This window comes from Myotis myotis, unplaced genomic scaffold (genome assembly GCF_014108235.1).
Source record: "Myotis myotis isolate mMyoMyo1 unplaced genomic scaffold, mMyoMyo1.p scaffold_m19_p_2, whole genome shotgun sequence".
Classification (NCBI taxonomy): domain Eukaryota; kingdom Metazoa; phylum Chordata; class Mammalia; order Chiroptera; family Vespertilionidae; genus Myotis; species Myotis myotis.
In genome coordinates, this window is record NW_023416324.1 from 91,374,013 (window position 1) to 91,384,484 (window position 10,472).

The following is a 10,472-nucleotide window of genomic DNA, read 5'->3' on the forward strand; positions in this document are numbered from 1 at the left end:
GGGGATCGGAACATGCTGCCCCAAATACAGTACTCTGGCATTGTTTTGGTCCATTTGGGCTGCTACAACAAAAAAAGCAAGACTGGGTGGCTTATAAACAGCAAACATTTATTTTTCAGAGTGCCAGAGGCTGGAGGTCCAGATGAAGGTGCCAGCAGATTCAGGGTCTGGAAAGAACTGCTTCCTAGACAGTTGCCTCTCGCGGTGTTCCCGCAGTTTGGAGGGGGCGAAGGTGCTCTCTGGGCTCTCTTTTAAAGGGCACTTACCCAATTCACGAGGGCTCCATCTTCATGAGTTAATCTCCTCCCAAAGCCCACCTGCTAATACCATCACATTGGGGTTATATTTCAACATATAAATTTTCAAGGGACACAAACATTGCCATAATAGGCACATTGATTATTTTGAGTTGAGGGCAATTGAGAAACAGCAAATGCAGAAAGGGCTCTCTGGCCTCCTCCTTTCTACCTATAAGCAGGGCATATATTTCCTGTGAACAAAATGTCCTCCCAGCCCTGGCAGGTAGCTCAGTTAGTTAGAGCCGTGCCCTAATACACCAAGGTTGAGTGTTTGATCCCCAGTCATGGCACATACAAGAATCAACTAATGAATGCATAAATAAGTGGAACAACAAATTGACCTCTCTCTCTCTCTCTCTCTCTCTCTCTCTCTCTCTCTCTCTCTCTCTCTCTCTTTCTCCCTCTCAAATCAATCAATAATTTTTTTTTAAACTATCCTCCCACTACCAGGAAGAGGAGAACATTTCTTATCACCTGAGACAGGAGTCAACACCGAGATGACTCTGTACAAGCAAACCTACCAAAATAACCCCTATCTTCCCTTACTTTCCCCCATATATTTCCTCTGCACTTTCCCACAATTTACCACCCTTAGCCCAGACCCGTTTTTCTTTTGTCTTGTCATATCCCCACAACTTATCTTCCTTTGTTGAAATGGTATGTGGGCTCTCAGGCCTATCTATTTCTTTGGGTCTTCATTGCTTACATATGAAGACCTTTATTACCTTCAATATTAACCTGAAATAAAAATCTGTATTTTTTTCCTGTTACTCTGTCTTTTGCCATTTTAATTCTCAGGTCCAGTTACAGAACCTAAGAGGATAGAGGAAAACCCTTTCTTTCTCAATATATAAATTGTAAAATATTTTAAAAGAGCAGAAGCATTTTAGAAACATTTCTCCTACCTCTTCTTTAGTTTTTTGAAAGAGCTTGGTTTGCTTAAATTAAAGTCACAGTGATTTTTCAGGGGCTAATAAGTACAGCAACGGAAACTTCCAAGAAAATGCCTTATAACTTGAGTGGATGGAACTCTATAGCATCGTTGGCCCCATGTATCAACTGAAATACGGTAATGGAAGAAATTTTCAATGAATTTGAAAAAACATGACCCTGTTTGCCTGCTTCATTTTGCTTTCATGTGTGTGCCTTCTAATAGGATCAAGGAACTTTAAGAGGTCTTACACAACTGACTTGCTAAGTGGAGAAAACAAAGCCAGGAGAGATTCAAGAGATTTGCTTACCCAGAGCCACTGAGCCACCCCAAACCAAAAGGACATCTAGAACAGCTGATACTTACTGATCACCATGTGCTACAAACCACTCTCAGCACTTACATCATCACACAGCCCAACGGGACAGTTACTATTAAACCAAGTATTAGGTCTTGGAGGCCTAGGGAGGGTAAAGAAATTGTTCTAGTTACCCAGGTAGTAAACTTGCTGAGCCAAGATTTGCACTCATGTGTGTCTGGCACATGCCACAGTGTGCGCCCCCTGCAGCCCTCTCTGGAACTCCACTGAAGACAAATTACGTCGCTTTTGTTTGTTTTTTTAAAAAGCCACCAAGGCAGAAAGGGCCTTTCCACCTCCCTACATCTAAGGGAATAAAGAGCTAGTAAGAAAGCCTTCAGGCTGAAACTGGTTTGGTTCAGTGGATAGAGCGTCGGCCTGCGGACTGAAAGGTACCAGGTTCGATTCCGGTCAAGGGCATATACCTGGGTTGTGGGCATATCCCCAGTAGGAGATGTGCAGGAGGCAGCTGATCGATGTTTCTAACTCTCTCTCTCTCTCCCTTCCTCTCTGTAAAAAATCAATAAAGTATATTTAAAAAAAAAAAAGAAAGCCTTCAGAACAAATTTTTTTATTCTTAATTTCTTTGGTTTTTCTATTTTAATGTCTTTTGCTTATGTTTCTGATGATCCGGATTTTAACATGATTTGCATATTTTCTCAGTGTAACTTGCAAAGTTCCTAGACGTGATTGGACTAGGACCCAACCAAAATCCTGAAATGAACACAGCCATTGAAACCTACCATTTTAAAGAGAACACTAGAAAAAAAAATGGAGCACTAGAATCTATTTGACTTCCTATCTATTAACATTTCAAGCTTTAGTACATTCTCTTTTTATTTTCACATAGATTTTGTGCCACTTTTAAGTCATTTCACTTATATTTAGTGATTTTTTCTGTCTTGGTTTTGCATGACTGTAAATATTCATTATGATAACAAACATAAACGGATGTGTAAAGAAGTAAGTTCTTGATATATTTGACACAATTCTTATCCGAGAACAGGAAGAAATGTTAGGTGTGCAGGACGGATAACGACTTACTGCTTCTGCATGTCCCTTGAGAGCCTCTAGCAGCTTCTGCGAGGGAGGCCCATCATTTGCCTTCCCGACCTTCTTGTCCACAGGACAGAACTGAAGGGTCAGGGAAATGGCCATTTTTGAAGGGCAGAAGGAAGGGAACCCACATGTCTTGCATTCCCACTATCTGACAGCAACTTTATCTCCTTGTAGGATCCTTATGGCAGCCTGTGACATAGTGGCCCGCATTCTCCCTTCTTCCTTTCTGACAGATATCCCACCTTCCCACTCAGGGGAAGCCCACTCCCCTCTTCTCCAGACTAGTATGTGATCTAAGAGGAACACCCCATGAGTGGTTCAGGAACGACCAAGTGACCCAGTCAGTAGGTGAGCAGGAAGTCTAAGAGGAAGCTTCGGAGAAAAAACAATATTTTCCCCCAAGAGAGAGCAAGAGAAAATGCTGTCTCTATTATTCCCTCGGCCACCGCAGTAGCATCCACAGCACTTACAGCTGCCTTGCTACCCTCAGAGGTGAGGGTTGTGCGCATGGGAAATGGAAGGCCTTGGTGCTACTGTGTGCCACTAAGTTGATGTTTCCCAGTGCAAATGCTATTGGCATTGGAGCAGAGTCATTCTTGGCTGTGACCGTCCGCTGCTAACATTCTAACGTCTTGAACATCTATGAGCCCGATCCTCAAAGTGCCGCTAGCGGCCCCAGTAATTTTCACAACCAAAAAAATCTGTACCCCTGTTCCCGAACACCCTTGTTTGGGTGGTGGTTTGACCCCTCCCCCACTGAGAACCATGGCACTGTGGGAAATTTAAAAAAATACAAACTTGTGGTTTAGGTCGAAGAGTGTGCCCACGGTGGCAGAGCCAGCATCCGGCTCAAGGTCTCACTCCACAGCTTGCTTTCCTCCCTGCCTGCTTTCCTTCCCGTCACATGGCAGCTACTCTGAATTTCACAGTTCTGAATTTTCTCCTTTTTATCAACCTCCTCCGAGAGAACAAGCCTGGTCGGTTTGTGCAGTGGGAAACAAACAAACAAATAATAAAACAAAGGACAGACTATTTATGTGAAAAAGACTAATATGTATAAAACAACTGCTTGTTGGCACCTGACACAGTTCTGTTACTATCCTGTAAACAAGGATCTGGGCAGTGGAACTAAAGGGACTGGACAGCTGAGGTGGGAAGGAAACTTACTTTACATCGTCGATTATTTGTACTGTTTGAATTCTTTATTTTGTGCAAATATCTTTTAATTTAATAAAATAGTAAAATTTAAAAAGCAGTTGTAGATAAAATTTATGTTATGTTATGTATGTTTCAACATAATCTAAAAAAGCAATGGTAATATTTAACATCTAAAAAACTGGATTCATTACAACATTTCTCTTCCCTCTCATTGGCTACCTTTGGCTGCTTGATCTTATTTCTGTGCCCATTCTTCCTTCTGTAGTAGTGACTTTGGGGTTCATTCTCTGTTTTTCATAGCACTGTTGTCACCTAGCATGACCCTCCTCCAGGCCGTTGGCATAGCCCTGGCGGAGGAATTTTACCTGACCCCTGCTTTGTCACCAACTATGTACATCTACCAACTATGGGCCAACCCCCCACCTTGACATAATTTGACTTGAGCCACTTTTCCATGCCCCTCTCCTCTATTCAGAAGTCATTTCCTGGCAGAGCTCCCCTCAGAGCCCCTTGGGCAGATCTGCCCAAGATGTGAGCTATGACAGCAGGGCCCCAGACCCTCTGCTCCAAATCTAGCTGACAAACTGCATTTTTCTGTTTAACGCATTGGGATTCCCCAAGATTTTCTTTGAGCAAAGAACTCCACAGCAAAATAGCATCACTGTCATCTTCACCATCGTCACCGTTGTAAATGTAAGAAAGATCCAAACCTGTAGAGAATTTTTATAAGAGTTTATTTGAGCCAAACTGACAACATGCTGAGGTGCAAGATCTCAAATGCTCTGGAGAATGACAGTTTTGCAGGCGTTTTTACACATTTAAAATTCAGGGGAATGTAAGGAAGACGACATGAAGGGGGCAGAAAGCAAGGATAGTTGACAAAATTATGTGCTCCCTTGCGGGTGGTTACACCTCCCTCTAAAGAGTCTGAAAAGAGGATTACTCTGGCATTTCAAAGGTGTATTGGTTTAGATGCACAAGGAAAATGGTCAGGGCTTGTTTAAGACAAAGGTAAACCTTTTTATAGGCTTGGGGGGTGACTACCCACCATGACCTGCCCAGTTAGGTATTTATGATTTATTACAGCAGCGACTTTGCTTCCACAAGTCTCCCTTTTGGTCATAAATCAATCAGAAGAATGCACTGATGACCAGCCCTTCAGTCAGGTAGTGTGGTTTCACAGCACTGGGAAGGCTCATTCCTAGGACTTCTCAGTATCAATGCTGTCTTGTTGAAATAATGGATCACTGCGGATGGAACAATAGCATAATTATGGCATGCGAGTTCAGGCCCAATTTTCCCAAGAGAGAAAAGCAAGTAAATGGAAGGCAGTCAGGGCTTATGGCCTTCATTGAGAATAATCACTCTGGATCATTTCTATCCTGTGAGCTTTCATGATCTGAGTTTTGCCATCAGTCTAATTTTTCTTTTTTTGTATTTTGCATCTAGTATAACATTTATATAAATCATAAACAGTATTAACGGTATCTTATACATGTTTGGTAATCATAAGCAGCTGGACTATATAGAAAAACCCTAAGAACAAGTATAATTTATTATAATGAACTAGAGGCCCAGTGCACAAAGATTTCTGCACTCGGGGGGGTCCCTCAGCCTGGCCTGTGCCCTCTCGCAATCTGGGACCCCTTGGAGGATATGCACCTGCTGGCTTAGGCCCACTCCCCAGGGGATCGGGCCTAAGCTGGCAGTCAGACATCCCTCTGGCAGCCCAGGAGCCCTCGGGGGATGTCCACTTGCCAGTGGAGACCAGGCCTTAGCTGTAGTTGGCCATCCTTAGCGCTGCTGAGGAGGCAGGAGAGGCTCCCACTGTCACTGCTGTGCTGGCAGCCGTCAGCCTGGCTTGTGGCTGAACAGAGCTCCCCCTGTGGGAGCGCACTGACCACCAGAAGGCAGCTCCTGCATTGAGCGTCTGGCCCCTGGTGATCAGTGTGTGTCATAGTGACCAGTCATTCCCAGTCATTCTGCTGTTAGGGTCAATTTGCATATTACCCTTTTATTATATGCCTGGTGCATGGGTGGGGGCTGGCTGGTTTGCCCTGAAGGGTGTCCCAGATCAGGGTGGGGGTCCCGCTGGGGTGCCTGGCCAGCCTGGGTGAGGGGCTGAGGGCCGTTTTCAAACTGGCCGCATCCCCTTCAGGGTGGGGGACTCCGCTGGAGTGCCTGGCCAGCCTGGGTGAGGGGCTGATGGCTGTGTGCAGGCTGGCCACAGCCCCTTCAGGGTGGGGGTCCCCTGGGGTCCCTAGCCAGCCTGGGTGAGGGGCTGATGGCTGTGTGCAGGCTGGCCACAGCCACTTCAGGGTGAGGGTCTCCTCTGGGGTGCCTGGCCAGCCTGGGTGAGGGGCTGATGGCTGTTTGCAGGCTGGCCATGACCCCCAGCCACCCAACCTCCCAGTGGAGGCTGGCTGGAAGCAGGTATCTGGGATTTATTTATCTTCTATAATTGAAACTTTGTTGCCTTTAGTGGAGGCCACAGCCGGCCAGGGCAGGAGAGAAGCTTGGCTTCCTCCATCGCTGAGGCAACCAAGCCTTCTGCTTGCTCCAGCTCCGTGGCTGCCGGCCGCCATCTTGGTTGGGTTAATTTACATATAGTTGCTCTGATTGGCTGGTGGGCGTGGCTTGGGGCATAGCAAAGGTATGATCAATTTACATGTTTCTCTTTTATTAGATTAGATATCATTAGCTGACAGGTAAAGAAAATTAAATAGTTTCTGAATTCACTATCAATCTGTAAGGATACTGGCCTGGCAACATCTTGGGTAGCTGTCTACTTCTGTTGTCAGTAGCTACTCACCCTTGAGGAGTCTTTGAAGGAGTTGTAGGTGGAGGTGTCAGCGACAGGGGTAGATGTCCATTCACAGTTAGGTGCCTAAGGTCCCTTTCAATGAAGTTGGAGAATGTCTTTTATTTTATGTCCCTTCCAAAAAACAAAATATCTTAGTGCCAATCAATGACCTTTAAGTTTTTGCCTCCTGGGAGCTCACTGTGAAAGGAAGCAATACCAACTTGGCATTTTCTTAAAGTGACTTGATCAAACCTTGACAATAGTGTACACAAGCATGTCAAACTCGCAGGCATGTCAAACTTGTGGGCCTCCTGGCTGCGAGTTTGACATGCTTGCTCCTCCTTTCAATATTGTCAGCTCCTAAGTTCCTTATGTGAGAAATCTTCCAACATTCATCTAATTTAAGTTCAGCCTTAAAGCACTATGATGCATGAAGGAAGGCAAAAACTGAAAAATGGGGTTTGCCAGGGAGCATTGAAGAACTAAGTAGCCGTCCTGGATTGCCCATAGTCCTGACATTCATTTAATTTACAACCATTGTTTACCCATACAATCTACGCTAGGAGTTTTTTTGATCATTTTTTAAATAATGCTTCCCATGCAATTTAACATAAAAGCAAATCTTTTGAGGTGTTCCAAGGGCTCTCTGGAACACCGCAAAGTTATTCCTAAGTATACTGAAATTTTTAACCCTTAAAATCTCAATTTCTAAGGAAAACTAAGAAGTAAGCAATTGGCATTCTTTAGTTAGGCAGATTTATAAAGGCATTCTATAACCGCTAGAAACATAGGCTCTTTTACTGTAAAATACATTTCATAATTTTAGGAATATATGCATCCTCAATAACAACAAAACAGAACAAATTCAAATTTATCTTTTCATTTCTTTGTAATAAGAAGCCAAACATAGGTAAATTATGTTCAGCCATTAATGATAATTTTTTTGTAAACCTAGGTAAAATAAAGACATGTCTGTCTTACTTAAACCAAATTTAAACTAGTTTTTATTACCTAGGATTAATTTTAAAGCATGTAATCATGAACAGGTTTTGAGTTAGTTTCTAATTTCTGAGAATTTTTAGAATGCTCAATTTGTATAAGGGCCTGCCTTTAAATCAATTAATTTTAACTTATTTAATTAATTTAAACAGTACTATCTGGAGGTAGAAAATTATCTCACATTTACAATACACACACACACACACACACACACACACACACACACACACCTTTTAACCATGAGAAAAACTCACTAATTTATTGAAAACAAAACAGTTGAATTCAAATTTTATTTTGGCAGTTGAGATAAGAAGACAAAATTTGTAGCTGTCCCTGACAAGTAAAGTTCCAAAAGACCTCCCCCTTTTAAAATAAGGTCAGCTGTTGTTTTTTGCTTGTTTGCTTGCTTGTTTGTTTGTTTGTTTCTTTTAAATATGGAACACTTCAGAAGGTGCATGCCATCCTTGCTCAGGGATCATGCTGATCTCTGTATCATTCCAATTTTAGTATAAGTGCTGCTGAGGCGAGCACAGGTCAGCTGTTTTTAGTACCTCAAAAAATTGGGTTGCTACCTAAACTACATCATAGGTGATCCATTTATCTAAAATTTTTGAAGCTTCAAGAGGCCAATGAAATATGCTTTGCTTTCATCCAGCCTAAGTTTATAGCTAACTTTTTCTAATTGTGCATAAGAAAGATGAATTTAGAAGTATCAAAGCATCTTCATCTCAGCCATCTTCCTGCAGAAGCATCAATGGACGGCTTGTTAGCCTCGGAGGCATGACTTCCCATGTTACCTTTAGTTCTCCTTTGCAACCTATAGAGTCTGAACAAACTTCTAGGAAAAAATAGCCTTTACATGCTTGTCTCTGGATGAGCCGCATGCCATGAATATCCCTAGCCTAGAGGACCACTTCCTGCCCTAGAGGAAATTTTTCCTCAGGCAACTCCACACAGATTCTTAATCACTTAAGAATACCTGAGCAAGGGCCAGCAAGACCTTACCGGACACCACTGGAACCCCAATGTCTTCAAAGACACAGGCCCCTTGCTCAGGGCAAATGCACTTCTGGGTGCCCCGGCCTTCACAAAGAACTCTTTTAGTTTGCATGACCACACTGACGCCTCTCAGGACCCATCTCTGGGACTCTCAGCACCCACCTGCCACTCTGGATTTGGGGACCTGCAGCAACTATCATCATCCATTGGCTATTCAGGTTGGGAAAGCAAGTGTCCTTTCTCTTTTGGAGCTAAAAAGAGTTCAGTCTCTTGTTTAACCAGCAAAGATTTTGTTCAAACTCTCAGAATGCAATCTAATAACCCAAAATTAAAAGCAACCATCCATTCTTCTTTTCCTTTCCCCCTCTCCCTCTCTCCCTCCCTTCATCCCTCCCTTCCATTCTCACTGAAAAGCAATGGAAAACATATCCTCAGGTGAGGATTAAAAAAAAAAAGACCTGGGAGAGAGAATACCTGCGTTTAAACCCCAGGGCTACTATTTCTGCAAGTTACATGACCTCTCTGAGCTGCAGCTTCTTCATCTGTCAAATGGGGTAAGTCAGTGCCACCTGCAGAGGAAAACCCTCGCACAACGCCCAGCAAGTGTGCACACACAGCCATTGTTTCCCTACCATTGCCTATTAGCATAGTGCTTTCATTCATTAGCCCGACACGTGTTTGTTGTGTGTGTACTATGTGTCAGACACTCTTCTAGATGTTGGGGACATAGCAGCTGACAAAACAGACACAGATCCCTGCCTCAGGGAGCTGGCATTCTAGTGTCTGGAAGTGGGAGACAAACATAAAAAACAAATAAACAAACAAAACCCAAACACATAAAATATAAACATACCTGATAATGATACATGCCTTGGGAAATGTAAAGCTTTGCACATAGTAAGTACTCAGATGTTTTGAGTAGTTTTGTCTCCCCTAGCTTCCCTTTGTCACCACTTTCTGTTCCAAGATTCCCTTTCCAATGCGATTAAATAATGTCTGCGACGCCTGGACTCTCAATATGGGCCATGGATCCGGGTGTGTGATTGCAAAGGGCAGCAGCGTGGAAGAACCAAGGCCAGTGGTCACGGGACATGTGTACCTATGACATGGGAAACACCACAGTGTTTTGACGTGAGTTTTCTTCCGGATGATCACACTGTTGTACTCTAAAGTTTGCACTCACTGGCGATCAATATCTCCGCTCTGTGAAGTTCAGGACAGTAAACAGCTCTGGGGCACCGTGAGGAGAGGGGCTGGAGGCGCTGACGGGCAGTCCTGTGACCCCTGTGCGCGCGCGCGCCTGTAGCCGAGCCTCCTGTCCTAGACCTTTCTGGCAGCTGCTGCAGGAACCTTGCACTGTGTTTATCTTTCCTCTGCTCACTCCTGGACACTTTGACGTGGCACCTCAAAACCACTAGAGCCTCAACTTGGAGCTCACAAAGACAACACTAGTGTAAGCAAACATTTGTTTGTAAATAATCCGAAGACCAACGTCCCGGGGTCAAATGTATGAGACCAAGCCTTGCATAAATCAGAATACGGGGAACTACGATTTTTTTTTTAAGGAGAAAAAACTTAGAACATCACCAGCACTATGATAAATCTAGGGTGTTTTTGTGAGATGTTAAATTTGTGGAAGTTAATTTATTACTGCAATATTCCCACATTCAAGCATATTTATTAATTTACACAAATTTTAAACTCTCATACTATATATTCATATTTAATAATTTTAGTATTCCATTATTATGAGGGTTAAAACTCCTCAACACAGATATTTTGCTACAAACTGGCATTGGGTTTATTTTAATACTGCTTACTTTGTGAGTATCAGTTAGCCTTAAGTTTATTAAAATTTTTTCCAAA

The 10,472-nt window shown here is 43.2% G+C and overlaps 1 long non-coding RNA gene and 1 other non-coding gene across 2 annotated transcripts; both read right to left on the bottom strand.

The window, feature by feature from the left end:
• Nucleotides 1-2,169: 2,169 nt before the first annotated feature.
• On the bottom strand, nt 2,170-9,623 carry LOC118674957. The gene is made up of 3 exons (XR_004973777.1): nt 9,460-9,623; nt 6,618-6,740; nt 2,170-5,052 (listed from the first exon to the last, which is right to left on the bottom strand). It is a non-coding gene; the product is annotated as an uncharacterized LOC118674957 (long non-coding RNA).
• On the bottom strand, nt 8,036-8,138 carry LOC118677884. The gene has a single exon (XR_004974603.1). It is a non-coding gene; the product is annotated as a U6 spliceosomal RNA (small nuclear RNA).
• Nucleotides 9,624-10,472: the final 849 nt, after the last annotated feature.